This window comes from Bombyx mori, chromosome 2 (genome assembly GCF_030269925.1).
Source record: "Bombyx mori chromosome 2, ASM3026992v2".
Classification (NCBI taxonomy): Eukaryota; Metazoa; Arthropoda; class Insecta; order Lepidoptera; family Bombycidae; genus Bombyx; species Bombyx mori.
The window spans coordinates 2,395,155-2,416,565 of record NC_085108.1 but is presented as its reverse complement, the minus strand read 5'-3'; the positions used below and the strand labels follow the sequence as shown (position 1 = coordinate 2,416,565).

The window sequence follows — 21,411 nt, the reverse complement described above, 5'->3', positions numbered from 1 at the left end:
TGACTTTTATGAATTCTTACGAACAGTTTTTATACAAATAAATACCTCATAAATTTCTGCCGCTTATATTGCATGGCGCTTGTGACAAAAAAAAATCCGCTAATGTTCTAAGCGCTTTATTGAATTTTTGCTTTTCTTTTTTATTCATTGTTTTATTTATAAATTAACAATAACAATGCCTCTTCAAAGAACACCAACTACATCTGCAAACGAATATGTTACTCTTCGTCGTCACAGGACCGTTACTAATGATTCACTTGATCTTTCCTTTGGATCGACAACTTCGGAAATAGAAAGGCATAGCCCACTAGACCTGGATCTGCAACTGGACTTGTCTACTCGTTATCGATGTGACATCGAAGAGCTCAAGAAAGAAATATTGCAACTAAAAAACGAATTAGTAAATGCCTATGAAGAAATAAACAAATTGAAAGAAAATATGTTGCAAACAAATAACAACGACTCAAAAATATTACATTCAGAAACAAACCAACAAGAAAAACAAGTTAATCGAAAGAAACCGAAGAAGAAAAAGTCCCGACATATTAGAACGTCATCACCTGTCTCTGCCATAGGTAACTCCAGTTGTTTTGAGGCGTCGATCACAGATGACGACACTGTTATTGAATCTAATAAATCACCGATTGAAATCGCGAACGAGCGAAATCCACCTGATACGCAAAATAAATTAAAAACCACGCCATCTATGGAAATGATGTGCAACCAACAACTTTTAAACTTATTAAACAATAAACAAATAAATAAACATACTTTACAGCACTTCTGTAGCTCAGTTACGGGTGGGACCGCTATTTCAACTCAATGTAATATTAATAATAGAACAACCTCTAACAAAATTTGTATTATAAGTGATAATAATGTAAACAACATATTGAAAACAGCTGAGTATACCTTCACAAACTCTAAAATAATACATTATTGTCTAACAAATGCAGGAATAACTGAACTTTTTGTAAATTTAGAATTAAAACTTGTCAACTATACTTTACAAGATTACTGTATCATTTTCTTAGGTACAAAAGACTTTGAAATGTCTTTCAACTATGAAAAATTAGTAGAATACATAAAAAATAAATTAGAAAAAATAACTCATACTAATGTTATAATATGTTCCCCAAATTTCAAACTTGGTACCAATGTATATTTATTCAATAAGAAAATCGAGGCCTTTAATTACCATCTATACCTTAGTAACAAAACTTATGAATATGCCTACATCTTTGATACCAACAGATATTTAAAATATACTTATGCTATGTTTTCTAAGTATACGAAAAAAATTAACAATAAAGGCATACATACTGTTTTCAGTAAATTAAAAAACTATATAATAAGAATAAACAAGTGTTATGAACAATCTACCTTACAGCTAAATGAATCTGAATCATATAATAAAGCTGATATTTCCGACACACAGATTAGTTCTAGCAACCAAAAAGAGTTTTTCGTTTACAATAAGATACGAGTAATGCATCAAAATATTAATGGATTGCTTAGTAAGTCTGACCTATTATGTGTAAATATCCAAGAACTTGATAAATGTGCAAAAAATGTAGATGTAATTTGCTTAACAGAGCACAACATGAACAAATTAGACTATGTGCATGTAACTTTACCAAACTTTAATTTAGGTGCACACTTTGCCAGAGAAAATAGAAATGGTGGATCCTGTATACTCATAAAGAAGTTTCATAAATATAAAGTATTGCAAGAGATATCTAATCTCAGTGTTTGTAATGATGTGGAGTGTTCAGCTATAGAGTTAATTGAACACAACTTGGTTATAATCTGTATATATAGACCACCAAAATATACACAAGAAAAACTAAATATATTTTTTAACGTTTACAATTCTATAATGTGCTTAGTACATAAATGGAAATTCAAAAAAGTAATTGTATGTGGTGATTTTAATATTGACCTATTGAAGAGAAACCCTATTTCTCTACGATTTGAGCATTTAACTTATAGCTTTAACATGAAAATAGGTACACGTGAAGTAACTCGCCCAAGTAGTAATACATGTATTGATAATATATTAAATAATGTACAAGGTAGCAAATGTGAAGTAATTGATCTTGGTATGTCAGACCACACGGCTCAGATGTTAACGTGCCCCGTCAAAAAAACGTGTACTCTTAGTCATTGGTATACAATACGAAGAGATTTTAGTAATGAAAACATAAAAAATTTTCAAACATGTTTACAAAATCTAACTTTTTATGATGTATTTAGTTCAAATGATCCCGAATATGCCTTTGACTCATTTTTTGAAGATTTTAAACTATTTTATGACCTTTGTTTTCCCAAGATAAAAATAAGAAATACCTGTGTTAAAAAAACAAGGTGGCTATCTAAAGGGATTGGTAAATGCTGTAAACAAAAGAGAAAATTACTTTGGAATTATCGAACCAACCCTTCAGAAAGTCAAAAGCAGATTCTAAAAAATTATAGTGCGCGACTTAAAAGAATTATAAAGCTAACTCAAAAGTGTCAAAACAATTATTATATATCAAATGCAGACAATAAATCGAAAGCTACATGGAGAATAATTAATTCAGGTAAGGCAAATTTTCCAAAAGAATATATAACACGAATAAAAGTAAATGACCGTATAATAACAGACCCCATTAACATTGCCAACGAATTTAATACCTTTCTTATTAATGCTACCAATACTAATACTGATAATGATATTGATAAAATAAACTCTCCGGTAAATTTAAATGAAACACCAGAAATTTTGATAAAAAATACAAGTAATAGTCACAGTACACCTCACTCTTTATTCATGAATCCTGTTATTCCGTACGACATCTTTTTGTTAATGAAATCCCTTAAAAACACTCATAGTTCTGGTTATGATAATATTACTACATTGGCAATTAAATCGGTAGCACTTATTATAAGCCCAGTACTTAGCCATATCATAAACTTATGTATAGAACATGGCGTTTTTCCAAGCAAACTAAAAAGATCTGTCATTAAGCCACTCTTTAAGAAAGACGATAAAGAAAACATTGCTTGTTATAGACCGGTATCTTTACTTCCCATTTTTTCCAAAATTATAGAGAAAATTATTTACGAAGCTATTAACTCCTACTTTGAAAAACATAATTTATTTACACAAGAGCAAAAAGGTTTCAGAAGAAATAAATCAATTAATATGGCTGTACATGACCTATTAAAACCTATATATTACAATTTAGATAATCGAACTCCTACTGCTACACTGTACATGGACATGACTAAAGCGTTTGATTATGTGGATCATAAAACCCTTCTAGATAAATTAAACGCTTACGGAATTAGAGGCAATGTCCATAAATTATTAAAATCATATTTAACTGACAGATATCAAAGGGTTGAAATAGACAACATATGTCCACTGAGTAGGACAGTACAAAGCTATCACTCAAATTGGATGAAAATGCAATTCGGTGTACCTCAAGGCAGCGTACTAGGGCCGCTCCTTTTTCTAATTTATATTAATGACTTCCCTAAAGCCATAGAACATCCGATGATTCTCTTTGCCGATGATAGCACCGTCATCTTCACAGAAAAAGAATTAAACTCCTTAGAGTCCGATATTAACACTACTCTTAAGCTAGTTATAGAATGGTTATTAAGAAACAATTTAGTAATTAACCTAAATAAAACAAAAATTGTCACATACCCACAAGAAATACAACACTCTTTGAAAATAGAATATGATGGGACACATATTGAAGAAGTGAATAGTACTAAATTTCTGGGTATTTGGATTGATAATGATATGAAATGGCAAACACACATTGATACAATATGTAAAAAATTAAACCAATATACGTATGCCTTGTATAAGTTAGCGAAAGTAGTAGACCAATCAGCTGTACTGACAGCTTACCATGCATATGTGGCGTCAACCCTTAGATATGCTTTAATATTCTGGGGAAACGCCACTAATACAGAGTACGTATTTAAAGCACAAAAGAAATGTGTGCGTGCTATAGCAAACATTCATGTACCAGACTCATGTAAGCCTTTCTTTCAAAAGTTAAAAATCATGACTTTTACATCGTTGTATATTTATGAGGTAGCGATTTTTGTCAAAACGAACAAACATCTGTTTGCAAAACCGCAATCTGTTAGGAATACTTTAAAGATCTCTTCGCTACCTCATAGAACTGCCCTTTATGACAAGAGTTTTTTTAGTATGTCATCAAGAATATTTAATAAACTACCTATAAAAATTTTGAAGACAATAGCTTTACATGATTTTAAGCAAAAATTGCAAGTATTTTTATTAGATAAGGCTTACTATAGTATGTCAGAATATTTAGACGATAACTTTAGATAATTAAGTAGAATAGAATTCAATAATTATAATTTAAGTTATTTTTATTTTTATGTAGATTATACTTACACCTAATATTTGTACGCTTTACTAGCAGGACATAGTGATACATTTATTAATATTAACTTATTAATCTTTGTTAACCTATGACCACAAATAATAAATAAAAAAAAAAAAAAAAAAAAAAAAAAAAAAAAAAAAAAAAAAAAAAAAAAAAAAAAAAAAAAAAAAAAAAAAAAAAAAAAAAAAAAAAAAAAATTGTTGCCTTGCTACAAAATCAGACAGGACGGTCGTCAGTTAACATGTCGTCCGAGGTCTTTTTCCGCTGCCTAATCACTAGTAGCTGGCTATTTGAGCTACGCACGGTTTGGTAGGGGAGCTCACGGGGCACAGCCTGAGAGAAATTGCTAACACTAGCCATAGTATGAGCAATATTTTTTTTTTTATTGCTTAGGTGTGTGGACGAGCTCACAGCCCACCTGGTGTTAAGTGGTTACTGGAGCCCATAGACATCTACAACGTAAATGCGCCACACACCTTGAGATATAGTTCTAAGGTCTCAGTATAGTCACAACGGCTGTCCCACCCTTCAAACCGAAACGCATTACTGCTTCACGGCAGAAATAGGCGGGGCGGTGGTACCTACCCGTGCGGACTCATAAGAGGTCCCACTACTAGTAATTACGCAAATTATAATTTTGCGGGTTTGATTTTTATTGCACGATGTTATTCCTTCACCGTGGAAGTCAATCGTGAACATTTGTTAAGTACATATTTCATTAGAAAAATTGGTACCCGCCTGCGGGATTCGAACACCGGTGCATCGCTCGATACGAATGCACCGGACTTCTTATCCTTTAGGCCACGACGACTTCAATATATCACTGAATCTACCAACGGATTGGAATCGCGATCCACTGAATCGATCCACTGATGATCCACAGAACCACTGAGAAGATTAGGTGAGAAACTCAGTGGATTAGAGTGAGCGCATGGCCCGGTGCCATTAGTAAACTGAGAAAAAAAAGATAATAAAAGCATTGGGAAGTACATAAACATCGGTACCTATATAAGCGATCAATTGTGTACATTATAATCGAATAATAATTGAATTCCACAAACGGACTACAATGGAGGCGCCGTCCGAATTCTAGCTACGGTTTTATTTCGAGAAATGCCGGGAAATTCGATAAAGCGTGTACGTTAAAGCCCTCGTAAATCGTAATGGCGGTAAACGAATGTTGTCAGCGTTTTAAAAACGAAATATTTTTTTTATATTAGTTATTATGATTTTCGTTGCAAATATGAAGGCGGCGCCATAGTACAAGTGGAAAGATTTTGAAAACAGCCTCATATTATACTACCACACGTCATTACAATCCAGCACACTTCACTCTGTTTTTTTTATTGCTTAGATGGATGAACGAGCTCACATCCCACCTGATGTTAGTGGTTACTGGAGCCCATAAACATCTACAACGTAAATACGCCACCCACCTTGAGATATAAGTTCTAAGGTCTCTAGTATAGTTACAACGGCTGCCCCACCCTTCAAACCAAAAGGCATTACTGCTTCATGGCAGAAATAGACAGGGTGGTGGTACCTACCCGCGCGGACTCACAAGAGGTCCTACCACCAGTAAGTTCGACCACCAGTTTAAAACTGCTATATTCATATCATTTCCACTTCCTACACTCGGACTATTGCTGCTTACAATTGGACACTTTTTCAACTCTACCCACCATATTACAATCTAACAGAAATGTATTTGAGTAACAACAAAAAGTGTTTCACTTCGTTTTATGTCAAACAAATAAACGATTTTAAATAAAAGTTTCACAGCCTCAGCAATGTCGATGCAATGTTATCATACAGCCACAGATTAATGCCGTATTTACAGAGTATAAGATACCCGAAGGCAAGCAAACACAATGTTGATTTACTAAGCTGAGTACTGTACAATCTTCTAGGGCCTACATCGTTCGTAAAATCGTAATTTTAAGGGAACTCCAAACCACATATTGCACACTATTTTGATATTCTTACGTCGCTTGCAATATAAAAAATTTTCATCGAGACTGAAGCGTCTGAAGTGCTTTCCTTTCTTCTTGTCGGACGAAGACATACGGCCTATCTGATGTTAAGTGGTTATTAATGCCAGTAGCACAGCCAAGCTGCTTTACGCAACTTTTTTACGTTGACAACTTCCTGTAAACGATTTGCGTTCTCGCCTTTTCATGTTTCGCCACAGTACCCCGCAATATAAAACCGAAAAACGAAATATTTAATGATCTAGCAACACTGCAAACGTATGCCGCCATTTTATACACGTCACTGTATCATAAAATGGCCGATGTACGATTTGAAATGTACCGTAAGAGTATTTAGTCAGTTTTGTTATGAATTGTAACTGACTCATGAACTATTTGATGTTGTTTTGTTGTTTACGTTTTGCGAAAGACATACAATTACGTCGTAGTTTATTTCACGATTTTTATTTGTCATTATATCGGGAATCATAAGTTGAGATGTCCAAAAGCGCTAAAATCCATGAATACACCTTATCGTGATTTCTGCTGACCACGTCGAGACAGAGCTGCCGACCACGTCGAGACAGAGCTGACGCCTCAATTGTATTGGTTAAACTCGTCGATTACGACGCAGAGTTTGAGGAGCAACCTAGCTCATAGATATAACCCACTTTTGGTGGTAGGACCTCTTGTGAGTCCGCACGGGTAGGTACCACCACCCCGCCTATTTCCGCCGTGAAGCAGTAATGCGTTTCGGTTTGAAAGGTGGGGCAGCCGTTGTAACTATACTGAGACCTTAGAAGTTATATCTCAAGGTGGGTGGCGCATTTACGTCATAGATGTCTATGGGCTCCAGTAACTACTTAACACCAGGTGGGCTGACCACATCTAAGCAATAAAAAAAAAAAAAACTGAGTTTCTCGTCGGATTTTCTTAGTGGTACGCGATTTCGATCCGGTAGGAGATTCAAGAACCGCTCTTGCTAGGGCTAGTGTTAGCAAGCTCTCTCAGGTTGAACCCTATGAGCTCTTCTACTCGTTTGGGGGTACCAGCGAATAGGTAGGAAAGAAAATTTCGTAATGGCTCCCTCATGCTTGAAACTGACCAACTAACCCAATATGCTTCAGCAGAAATATACTTCCCTATAATTTTTTTTAAGAGATTTTATGACTGGTAACCTGGTAACCTTTAAGTCATGTCTTATTTTAATGTATATTCTTAATTTTATGAAAAATGATATTATGGAGTGAAATGAAATGAAAATGATTAATTTGAGATATCAATCAACTGGAATGAAATTAAATGAGATGATATGAGATGAAATCTAATCTCAGTAAAATGGTGGTCATTTACTAAGATTTTTTCAGTGGACTTTTTGGAGGATCCCGAGAAGTTACGTCCAGCGGCTTTGTTTCATTTTCCCACATTTGTGCATTTTCACAGATATTAAACGGTTAATAAACCACCATTATTACACATTTAAATCCGAAGAAACACTAAATAGGCAAAATAAAACAAATCACACAACTTCACTCATCGCGTTCCCGCCAAAAAGTCATACTTCCCTATAGAATGCAGGACATAAGATATTAATTATTGTTAGCCGAAAAGGAACACATCTGTCAATTCTATTTCAGAATTATTCCAAGAAATATTTGTATATGTATTCGTATTTTCCGTGACGAGGGAGAAGTCAAAAAGGTCAAATAAGGGTGTCGGATAAAAATAACATATTCTGACGTACAAAGAGATTGAATCAAACATCATACTACAGTGCTTAAAAAAAAACCAGAACATATCACGCACAGTCATCCGGTCCCAAATAAGGATTCACTGTGTTAAGGATACCAGAGAAGGACATACATACTTTTATATGTACGTTCAAATATATATAAATGTCAGCACGCGCCAGGGATGGCTAAGCGATAGTTTCCGTCATCACTCGTATTCGATTGAATTCAGTTTAGTCAATAAAACTTTTCAATAATAATTATTGAAACCCAACACACACAACTTTCACAATGACAGGGTAAACCGACAGTTTTGTTCCACATACCGACAGACCGACTGACTGACTGACTGTCAGAGATTCACTGACTGAGACGGACGGAATGACTGTCTGACACGGAATGCCACGACTCTGTCCACGTACCGCCATTTTATACTGTGGCGTTACGGAGTCTACCCTGCATTTTTGTGATATTTATCAAAACAACATTTCATCATTTAAAATAATAGTCAAAACCACCGTCTTAATATTACTAAAAGTCGTTATCCACGACATACATATTATTATGTCGGAGGAACCACAATTATTATTACCACCGTCGTCAGACATCGTAGGGGCGAATAGGGTATTTTTTTATTGCTTACATGGGTGGACGATTACTGCTTCACGGCAGAAATAGGCAGGGTGGTGGTACCTACCCGTGCGGACTCAAGAGGTCCTACCACCAGTAAAAAAGGTGATCGAGCTAAGAGAAATATTGAGTACACCAATCACGTTTGTTGTCTTAGAACGATTTAGATATGATCTCTTGACGTTAGCAAACGAAAACGAATGACAGTTCTTAGGACGGAGGCGCCGCTCTTCAAGAAGGCTGGTTGGTAAGTGTGTAATGGCGTCTATGCGCCTCCATCAGCTAGTCTCTGCCGTAGCACGAAGTTAGCCGAGTTCCGACAATACCGCAATCGTGCTGCCATCTCTCGGGAATCGTGCTGCGTTTAGCTACCAAAGTAATGACCGTCGCCGACACTTATATAGATGATAAGCACCCAGACAAAGAGCAAACAACCTTGTTTTTCTTATGAATGCTTGCCGGATGCGAGAATCGACCCACGACCCTCAGGACAACAATCAGAGGCGCTAACTCCTGCACCACCACGCAGTGACAAGTGAGTCCTTCCGATATGTTTTTATTTTGTATAATCAAGTCTGTCTTCAATATCATAGCTGCCCCATCTAGATTTTTTAAATTTTTTTTTATTGCCCGTTTACGCAGACGAGCATACAGCCCACCTGATGCTGAGTGGTTATCGTCGCCCATGGACTTCAGCAACGCCAGGGACAGAGCCAAGCCGCTGCCTATCGTTGAGTACTCTCCACAAGCCTTGTTTGAACAAGGGCAAGTCATAGCGCTCGGGAAACACCGTGGAGGGGAGCTCATTCCAAAGCCGGGTGGTAGGTGGCAAAAATATCCCTGGAAACGCACTGTGGATGAACAGAGTGGCTCCAGGTAGTATGGGTGAACTCTACTCCGATGGCGGGCGGTGCGATAGTAAAAACGAGATGATGGAATCCTCTCAAATAATTCCTCAGAGCATAGATACAGCTAGAGGCGGATATAGGTAGGACGCCAGTATCGACTTGTGGGGGCCACAATCTAAGCCAACACTCGAGCTTAGATATCACACAAACTTGAAGCCTTAGTACCTGCAGGCATTTCCCAGCGGTCTCTAAGACCTAACGTACGTAAAAAGAAAACCATTTAAAGGTAAACTCTCGGGATTTGCAAAGGGACTCTGTGTTTCGCACCGTATCTATTTTTGTTTATGGTTACATGGGTACACGAGCTCACAGCCCACCTGGTGTTAAGTGGTCACTGGAGCCCATAGACATCTACAACGTAAATGCGCCACCCACCTTGAGATATAAGTTCTAAGTTCTCAAGTATAGTTACGACGGCTGCCCCACCCTTCAAACCGAAACGCATCACTGCTTCACGGCAGAAATAGGCACGGTGGTGGTACCTACCCGCGCGGACTCACAAGAGGTCCTACCACCAGTAATCTTACATGAGGAGTGCTTAGTGAAATTGAGATGAACCCATCATTCTATCGTTACCAACAACGCCAAAGAGCCTCACAAGAGAGTTTAAATGCAAGCTTTGAATAAGGACATCAACCGTTCGGTGGAAGGTATTTTCTCTTTGCAGTTTCCCTTTAAAATACACACAATATCCGAATATATTTAGTTCTATGTGTTCGTGTTTGAATTTAAAACGCATTTCCGTGTGATTCTAATGATAGGGAAAACGAACGCACTCACCGACCCCCGATTTTATCAGTACGGGCATCAGAGGCTTTTATATCAAACGACCGTTGTAGTCACGACACGATATTTTATTAATATAATTGAGTTAGAGAAATCATTGCTAGTTCCTTTAATAAATAGTCTCAAAGTCGGGAACGAAAACTGCAAAGTAATTTAGATAATTTGAATGCATAATGCCTCTTGTGAGTCAGTGCGGGTAGGTACCACCACCCTGGCTATTTCTGCCGTGAAGCAGTAATGCGTTTCGGTTTGAAGGGTAGGGCAGCCGCTGTAACTATACTTGAGACCTTAGAACTTATATCTCAAGGTGGGTGGCGCATTTACGTTGTGGATGTCTATGGGCTTCAGTAGCCACTTAACACCAGGTGGGCTGTGAGATCCTCCACCCGTTTAAGCCATTAAAAAAAATGCAAAATGTGTGCAATTCACACGTGGTAGAAGTGAAACCATCCAAAATTAAAATACAATTATCCTAAACGTCTTCAGTATATGTAAAATTTTGTCATTAGTAAATAATTGTAAGGTAGCGCCCTCTGTGAATTGATATTTTAATTTCACGTATAATCCTAAATTAAAATTCACTACAAGAGCTTTCATACACACTTAGTATTAAAAAATCTCACAGATGGCGCTGTATTAAATAGTATGTATATTTCTGTCTCATTCTTTGCTGGATTCATCCTACACATTTTTGTATTTGTATCTCTTACCTGTCGTTTTTTCCGTTGCATCCGGTTTGAAATCACAACGATTCTAAAGAAGTTTTCACTTCAAAAATAAAAAAGAACTTTATTAACAAGGTACTTTTTTACCAAAAAGACTTTCTGCAAAATAAGTTAAAAATAAGCTCAGCACTAAAATAGCTTAAAAAAAGAATATTTACGAAACTTGATTTTTTATAAGGGATTTTATGACCTGGTGACTAAGACCATGTCTTATTTTTAGTTTATATTCTTATTTCTATGAAAAATGATAATATGGAGTGAAATGAAATGAAATGATGATTTTTTATTTATTTTTATTGCCCTTGTAGGCAGGCGAGCATACGGCCCACCCGATGGTGAGTGGTTACCGTCGCCCATGGACTTCAGTGATGCCAGGGGCAGAGCCAAACCGCTGCATACCGAGCCAATGAAGATGATTAATTTGAGACATTAACCAACTGAGATGAAATTAAATGAAATGAGATGAGATGATATTAGATAAAATATAATCTCAGTAAAACGGTGGTCATTTACTGAGATTTTTCCAGTGGACTTTTTGGAGGATCCCCAGAAGCTACCTCCAGCGTCTTTGTTTCATTTTCCCACATTTGTGCACTTTTACAGATCTTAAACAGTCAATAAACCACCGTTGTTACACATTTAAACCTGAAGAAACACTAAATAGACAAAATAAAACAAATCACACTAATACACTCCTCGCGTCCCCGCCAAAAAGTTTTTCTTGGTTTTGTTTTAATTTATTCTAATTCATCTTAAGGTTTCATGTGTGCAGAAATTATATGGCTTTAATGTCGTCGCGTGTAAATGATCAGTGACGTAAGCATCGCGAGAGGTCGATCGAGTGACATTTGCACTGACGTCTGCCGATTTCATTAATGACATGTGACTTTGCGAACGTAAACACTTTTAAATGAGCATTTGTTTATCATAACAAAACCTATTTTATCTATGAGCGTTACGAGTATTTTGATATTAGACTAGCGACCCGCCCTCGCTTCGCTTCGGAAACATTAAAACACACATGAAACAAACAAAAAAAAAAAAACAATGTTGGCTTCTAATGGAAAAATAATTTTTCAAATCGGTCCAGTAGTTTCGGAGCCTATTCGAAACAAACAAACAAACAAATCTTTCCTCTTTATAATATTACTAGCGACCCGCCCTCGCTTCGCTTCGGAAACAATAAAACACACATGAAACAAAAAAAATAAAATAAAAAAAAATTAAAAAAAGTAGCCTATGTTCATCAGGGACAATGTCGGCTTCTAATGGAAAAAGAATTTTTCAAATCGGTCCAGTAGTTTCGGAGCCTATTCGAAACAAACAAACAAACAAATCTTTCCTCTTTATAATATTACTAGCGACCCGCCCTCGCTTCGCTTCGGAAACATTAAAACACACATGAAACCAAAAAAAAAAAATATAAAAATTTTTTAAAAAAAGTAGCCTATGTTCATCAGGGACAATGTCGGCTTCTAATGGAAAAAGAATTTTTCAAATCGGTCTAGTAGTTTCGGAGCCTATTCGAAACAAACAAACAAACAAATCTTTCCTCTTTATAATATTATAATAGTATAGAAAACCTATTTTATCTACGGGCGTTACGAGTATTTGTTATTAGATTATTTGACGATTATGAAACTTAGGTAATGGTTACGAAGGTAGATTATGCGGTGCACTCGATGATGAGTGGGCAGTGTCCCTTATTAATCTCAGTAGCGCCAGGATCTGTTTCCCTGACGGCAGCAGGTCTACTCCATAATTGTAGTATAATTATTTATTTATGACACCTCATGTAAATTTTACATTGGCGGACTTAATGCCTAAGGCATTCTCTGCCAGTCAACCAAAGGTAGTGCAGAGTAAATAATGATAGGTGCAATTAAATTAATATGGAATTACAAATACATACACAAACACATATAAACATACATACATACATATGTATAATACTTTAAACAGCATTAAAAGGAATATCTATATATTAATACGTGAAGCAAAAACTTTGTATCCTTTTTTACGAAAATTTCGCAGACGGAGGAGTATGAAATTTTCCACACTTAAAGAGAATATAGAGAAGAAGTGCACAATGCTAATATTTTTTTTTAATAATGCATAAAAGATACATTAAATCAATAAAGAAAACATTACACACACTACATACCATGTATTTGACGCACACACGCATGCATACTATTTATTGTCAAACCTTTGTTCTTTTTGTTGTCAAATTGAGAATAGATTAAATATTGTTTGTCTTTGTTAATATTTTTTATAGTGTAGTCTTGGCGAAATTTGTGATTATAGAAGTTTAAAATACAATCACAATAGTGTACAAACTTACAATTCTAATTAATTATAGTCGAATTTCGACTACTGCGGGACCTCTAGTTTTAATAAATTCACTTAACAAATAAATTCATCTTAATAAATTCATGACGATTCCGCTAAATTTTCCAACAACATTCGCCGAACCCTTAACTTGAACGCGCACCAGTTACTAATGGCCCTGATCTCGAGAGGGGGAGGAGGAATTATCCACATTATTAACAGTAAATCAACCAGTGTGCATTAAATAGTTGTATTTTTATTTTTATTGCTTAAATGGGTGGACGAGCTCACATCTGGCCCATCTGGTGTTAAATAATTACTGGAGCCCATAGACATTTACAATATAAATGCCGTCACCCACCTTTAGATATAAGTTCTAAGGTCTCAGTATAGTTACAACGGCTGCCCGGCCGTTCAACCCGAAACGCATTACTGCTTCACGGCAGAATTAGGCAGGGCGGTGGTATCTACCCGCGCGGACACACAAGAGGTCCTTGTGTGCCGATTGCGATTCGTTAAAACGGAAATTTCTAAACAAATTTCAAACTCTATTATGTATATTTATCTGCTTATAACATGCACTCAAGGGAATCTCTGAGGGAAAAATTTAAAGAAATTAAAGTTCTCACTATGCCATTCCAGTACATTTTTAAATATTTGATGTATGTTCGTAAACATATTGAGGAGTTTCCTAAAATGTCGGACATACATAATAGAAATACTAGGAACAAACACAAGCTTGTTGTGCCGATGAGTAGGTTACATAAGATACGAAGTTCATTCGGGTGTTTGTCTGTGCGCCTGTACAACAAAATCCCACAAGATGTTCAGAACCTACATATACATAGGCTTAAGAAAACTATTAAAGAGCATCTGTGCAATAAAGCTTACTATAAAGTCAATGATTATCTAGAAGATTGCACAAAGTGGGAATGGGCATTTCAATATTGTAATAATTGTTACTTTATAATACTCAATGTTAAAAATGAATATTTAAAAAATATCTAATATTGAAAAAAAAAATCTAATTAATCTAAGTTTCTTGCCAACTCTTCTCAGGACGGAGGCTAGTTCTTGTGAATTGGCGGTAGTTCTTTTGACGTTCAACAAGTATGTACTTTCATTTATGTTGAATAAAAAAAAATTGATTTGATTTGATTTGATTTCATATAAAGATACTGTCTATACGTGATCATGGCGCTTGCAACAGTCGAAATAACAGAACCACTGTGGACTTAGAAACCAGTTAATTAATGGTCTTTAAAATAATAAATTTATAAGCGCGAAAGCTCAAAACGATTGGAATACATGCATATGAAAAAACGTATTTGACAAAATATGCGACATGTGCCCTTTTCGAAATTGCATATTCAATTATAGCTATACGTATAGCCAATCAATACGTTTATGGGCTCCAGTAACCACTTAACACCAGGTTGGCTGTGATCTCGTTCACCCATATAAGCAATATTCCAATTTTTATAAGTCGTCGTGGCCTAAAGGATAAGACGACCGGTGCATTCGTATGTAGCGATGCACCGGTGTTCGAATCCCGCAGGCGGGTACCAATTTTTCTAATGAAATACGTACTCAACAAATGTTCACGATTGACTTCCACGGTGAAGGAATAACATCGTGTAATAAAAACCAAATCCGCAAAATTATAATTTGCGTAATCACTGGTGGTAGGACCTCTTGGGAGTCCGCACGGGTAGGTACCACCACACCGCCTATTTTCGCCGTGAAGCAGTAATGCGTTTCGGTTCGAAGGGCGGGGCAGCCGTTGTAACTATACTGAGAGCTTAGAACTTATATCTCGAGGTGGGTGGCGCATTTACGTTGTAGATATCTATGGGCTCCATTAACCACTTAACACCAGGTGGGCTGTGTGCTCGCTCACCCATATAAGCAGTATTCCGGACACATCATAATCTGTTATTACAGAGAATCGGAAACTCTATTTAGTCTACATCAACACGCACCTGTTGAAAATGGGTCGGACGTGAACCCAAATAAGATTAAATAAGTAATTATAGATTTTTATTGGCGCATATTACCGGTTCACGCGACGAATTTAAATGAAATATTACTAATACAGACTTTTGTAATTTAATACAATATCCTTCTAGCTGACCCGGCAGACTTCGTAGTGCATCAATCGATAAATAAAAGACCTAAACTTTTGTATAAAATAAACTTAAAAAAAAAACAAAAGGAATCCGTCCGACGGGGGACGCATCAAAGGAAAAACAAAATTGTTATTTTTATTTAATTCCAAACATTTTCATATTTGTCTACACAAATAATTCAAGATCAAATTTAGCCAAATCGGTCCAGCCGTTCTCGAGTTTTAGCGAGACTAACGAACAGTAATTCATTATTTTATATATTTAGATGTAAAAGATGAGACCTTTGAACTCATGTCTCTGCGATCTGTTATCAAAAATTCCTGGTTACTTTGGTTACAATGCTTGACGGGAACCAGACAACCTTGAAAAATTGGTTGTGGTGTCCAAGATAGAAGGAAAAAGACCCATTCATCCAGTCGGCCATTGTTGGTCGGATCAAGTAACCATGCTCACCGGACTCTCTTTTATAAACGCCCTGAGGGAAGCCGAAAATCCAAAGAACTGGAAGATGATTGCGCAAAAATCTATTAAGGCATTTCATGGACACGACCTTCAGCAATGAAGTATGCGTCTAAGAAGGAGAAGAACTTAGGTTTTTTTTTATTGCTTAGATGGGTGGACGAGCTCACAGGCCACCTGGTGTTAAGTGGTTACTGGAGACCATAGATATCTACGACGTAAATGCGCCACCCACCTTGAGATATTAGTTGTAAGATCTCAGTATAGTTACAACGGCTGCCCCACCCTTCAAACGGAAACGCATTACTGCTTCACGGCAGAAATAGGCAGGGTGGTGGTACCTACCCCCGCGGACTCACAAGGGGTCCTACCACCAGTAATTACGCAAATTATAATTTTGCGGGTTTCATTTTTATTACACGATGTTATTCCTTCACCGTGGAAGTCAATCGTGAACATTTGTTGAGTACGTAATTCATTAGAAAAATTTGTACCCGCCTGCGGGATTCGAACACCGGTGCATCGCTCAACACGAATGCACCGAACGTCTTATCCCTTAGGCCACGACGACTTCGTCAGGTCACAAGGTGGGTGGCGGTATTTAAGTTGTAGATGCCTATGGGTTTTGGTAACCAGAAGCTCTTGTGGCCGATTCCGCTATGGACCGTTTGGCGTTAGGTTCGGCCGGTCGTGAAAAATGATCATTGTCCACGACCGACAATGATCATTTTGATTACTTTTTTTTTTAGTTGCCTGATGGGTGGACGAGCTCACAGCCCGCCTGGTGTTAAGTGGTCATTGGAGCCCATAGACGTCTACGACGTAAATGCGCCACCCACCTTGAGATATAAGCTCTAAGGTCTCAAGTATAGTTAGTTACAGTTAGTTAGTTACAGTAGTTAGTTACAATAAAACGTCAACGGTATAATACATTTTTATTCTTGCGGTTTATTTCAAATACCATTGAAATTTATTAGTTTAATTAGTTTAGTTATTTTAGTTTATTTAGTTATTTATTTAGTTTCGTCTAGGGTTTAGTTTAGTTTTTAGTTTTTTAGGTTTTGACTTTGGTCAATGCCAAAATGAATTGAATTTGTCATATGAATTAGTTCAATTAAAGTTCGCCCTTATCGCACATTACTTGAGGTCGACCCAGCGTCTACTCTTATCATGCTGCATAGCAATTTGGCATGGGTTTACCGACCGGCCGCCTGCTTAAATATAATAATTAAAAAATCAATATTTATAGATTAAAAACAAAAACAAAAAAAATACAGTCCATAGACTACCAGACAATAAATTTAAATAAATTCAAAATGGGAATTCTTTGTACTCCATTATGATTATGCTTTGACAAAATCCTTTGATACAAATTTACACATAATTGACCAGTGAAAGTGAAATTACTAAGTCTAACCTCTAGGGTGGGAAAAGGGATGCCTATATGCACTATCACACAGCCGCGAAAGAGACGGAGAATCGCGTGGTTTCTCATATAGATTTGCTGAAAATTGTTGTAGTCTTGGACAGTATCGCTCCGACTTCAGTGAGCGCCGGTCGTGTGAGTCGCTTCCGTAAATAATACCCCGCAATGTGTGAGCTCAAATGTCTCCCGGGTGTGATATGAAGCAAGGACCTTCGTTTAGGTCATTAAGTACGTGTCAGTTATGTTAAGAATTCAACAATAATAAAATATTAGTTTATTTTTTTTAAAATTAAACCATGGAAATTGTAAATTGTGTTTACAAGAAAAGTGTGATGTGATCGAGGCTTGATCACGTTTTCGAATTTCGAATTTCATATAATAATCGGTGAGCGAATTAAATTTTTTTTATTCACAATTCAAACTTTTATAATCGTTCGCGCCATTTTGAATGCTATATTTTTTTGTTTTTTTTGTTTGGTTATTTCAACAAAGCCGTATCTTTCGTAGCTTTTTTTTTGTTGTTCGGTTATTTGTATAACGATAACGCTGTGCAAACATCGAAATGCTGGGAGTTTTCAAACACTGCTTGCTACGCTACGTGTTTTATTTATTTTTGTTATGGAATCAGCAGATGTACACGTACCTACTCATTTGTGTTCTGGAAATAACGTTTGTTATACATAGCGTTATAAATATGTTATGTTTTTTGTGATTTTTATTTTTCGAACGGTTTTTATTAAAATTTTTAAAACGCAAAGTTTATTGTTTTCTGTTTGCACGATTTCTGTTTGGGATGTGTGGAATGTTATTGACTTATAAGTAGTTCTGTGATAATATTAAGCCCATAAGGCTGCTTTTATATGAATGGTGGACAATTGAGGTTAGCAAGCGTGAACACTAATGAACACTAGTGAACACATTTAGAAACTGCTCGCATTAGCGCCGTAACACCTTGAAATAGAGACTAGGGACAGGAATAGAAGAGAAAGTAAGACTAAAAGTAGTATGAAAGCAAAAGAGAAGCAGTTTTACTTCGAAATTGTCAGATAAACTGTGGTTCGAAATATCTGAGCAGAGATGTCTGACGACAGGACTGTAGTATAGGATAATGCTTTTTTTTAGAAGTAGCCCAGAGGCCTTTCCAGTTTCACCGGACAATGGGCGAGCGTAGGTTCAGCCAAGACGGATGGGATTTGCTAACAGCTTCCGAATGACCGAATTCCGAAATCAAACCCGCAAATTTTAATTTGCGTAATTACTGGCGGTAGGAAGGACCCCTTGTGAGTTCGCGCGGGTAGGTAGCATCACTACGCCTATTTCTGCCGTGAAGCAGTTATGCGTTTCGGTTTGAAGGATGGCGCAGCCGTTGTAACTATACTTGAGACCTTAGAACTTATATCTCAGGGTGGCTGGCGCATTTACGTCGTAGATGTCTATAGGCTCAAGTAACCACTTAACACCAGGTGGGGTGTGAGCTTGTCCATCCATCTAAGCAATAAAAAAAAGGAGACCTAACAGCTCAAGGGCAGAGCAGAGAAATGCTATCGATCGGTTGTGACTAAACACTAATAAAAAAACACGCTTTTTATGACAGCTATTTGAGAAAAAGATTTCGCTTTCAGCTCTATAGCATCGCATCGTTCTTCGATCGGGCGGTAGTTATTCTACGCAGTTCAGGTTCATATCTGATAATAATAATAATAATGGCTGGGTACTAATTAGGCACGACCGTCCGGCTCAAAATTAGGATTCCCTGTGTTATGGATACCAGAGACTGACATACATACTTCTTCTTCTTCTTATCAGCCCACAGACGTCCACCGCTGGACATAGACCTCCCCCAAGCCTCGCCACAAAGACCGGTCCTGCGCTGCCTGTATCCAGCGGATCATACATATTTATATACGTTTAAATATATACATAATTAATTCCCAAAAAGAGTTAATACCCTAGTGCAGTAGTACACCACCGAGTCGGGCAGATTTTTTTTTTTTTTTTTTTTTTTTTTATTGCCCTTGTAGGCAGACGAGCATACGGCCCACCTGATGGTGAGTGGTTACCGTCGCCCATGGACTTCAGCAATGCCAGGGGCAGAGCCAAGCCGCTGCCTACCGCTTAATACTCTCCACAAGCCTCGTTTGAAGAAGGACATGTCATAGCGCTCGGGAAACACCGTGGAGGGGAGCTCATTCCATAGCCGGATGGTACGTGGCAAAAAAGACCTCTGGAAACGCACTGTGGATGACCGCAGTGGCTCCAGGTAGTATGGATGAACTCTACTCCGGTGGCGGGCGGTGCGATGGTAAAAACGAGATGCCGGTATCATCTCGAACAATTCCTCAGAGCACTCCCCATGGAACATACGGTACAAAATACAGAGGGAACCGAAGTCCCTCCGCAGACCCAGAGGTTCCAAACGATCCGTGAGACCGGGATTATCGACAATCCGAACGGCCCTCCTCTGTATGGAGTCAAATGGAAGAAGCTGGTATTTGGGAGCCCCGGCCCAGAGATGGGAGCAGTACTCCACGCGAGGCCGGACTTGTGCTTTATAAAGCAAAAGCCTTTGTCCAGGCGTGAAGTACCGCTTCGCTCTGTTGAGGACTCCCAGCATTTTGGACGCCAACTTGGCTTTGCCTTCCAAATGACTCCGAAACTGGACATCGCTCGAAATGTCGACCCCAAGTATCCCAATACTCTCGGAAGGTTGCAGGGATACTCCTTGGAATTGCGGCGCCATGACAAAGGGGTCCTTCTTCGCAGTGAACGCGCAAACTTGTGTCTTTAACGGGTTGAATTGAACCAAGTTCAATTCACCCCATTTGGAGACTCGCCCCAGAGAGTTCTCCACTTCAGACACAAGCTTTGATCGTCTCTCTTGCACCACGCTCCGAGAGAGACTCTGATGGCCGATATATCGCGCATCCCCCGTGCTGTCATCCGCATAGCAATGCATGCCATCAATAGACAGCATGTCATTGATATACAGGATGAAAAGCGTGGGGGAGAGCACCGAACCTTGTGGAACGCCAGCGTTAATGGTCATGGTATCAGAACAGTCACCGTCTACAACGACCGTGATGCTCCGCCCATCCAAAAAACTAGCGATCCACTTGCAGAGACCCTCGGGGATTCCGTAAGATGGTAGCTTCGACAGAAGTGCCCTATGCCAGACCCTGTCGAAGGCCTTCGCAATATCAAGGCTCACAGCAAGAGCCTCGCCCTTGCTCTCCAAGGCTTCAGCCCACCTGTGAGTAAGGTATACAAGAAGATCGCCAGCTGAGCGACCGTGACGGAAACCGTACTGTCGGTCACTGATCAGCTGGCGATCCTCCAGATACTTCAGGAGTTGTATATTAATTATTCGCTCCATCACCTTGGAAAGCAAGGAAGTTATCGCGATAGGCCTGTAGCTCGATGGGTCCGACCGGTCACCCTTCTTGGGGATAGGGTGGACGTGGGCAGTCTTCCATGAAGACGGAACCCTGTTAGCGCAATAAGAGAGGCGATACAAACGCGTTAGCGCAGGCGTCAGCTCAGGGGCGCACGTTTTCAGAACCACTGCAGGGATGCCGTCTGGCCCGCTCGACTTATGGACGTCCAGGAGTCGGAGTTCCCGCCTGACTGCACACTGTGTAAAGCAGATCTCCGGCAGGGAACTATCACACCGGAGGATGTTCGGTGGTGTGGCACCCCCGTCGTCCACAGTCGAGTTCGAGGCGAAGAGTTTGACCAGAAGGTCAGCCTTCTCTTTCGCACTATGGGCCAGACTGTCATCGGACTTGCGTAGTGGTGGGAGACTAGACCTGCAAAAGTTACCTTCTGCAGCTTTGGCGAGCGACCAAAAAGCACGGCTCCCAGAGGGATAGCTCTTCAGTCGCTCGCCAATTCTAGCAACG

At 38.3% G+C, this 21,411-nt stretch overlaps 1 protein-coding gene across 2 annotated transcripts in view; it reads left to right on the top strand.

Moving 5' to 3' along the window:
* The first annotated feature begins 17,607 nt into the window (after positions 1-17,607).
* LOC101741961 (diacylglycerol kinase 1) overlaps positions 17,608-21,411 on the top strand; it is a 114,717-nt gene continuing 110,913 nt past the window's right edge. Inside the window, exon 1 of one of the 2 annotated variants that reach the window (XM_004927366.5) lies at positions 17,608-17,897. The gene's annotated coding sequence lies outside the window, so the exon portion shown is untranslated. The remainder of the gene's footprint in view (positions 17,898-21,411) is intronic. The other variant, XM_038015862.2, reaches the window with a different exon arrangement.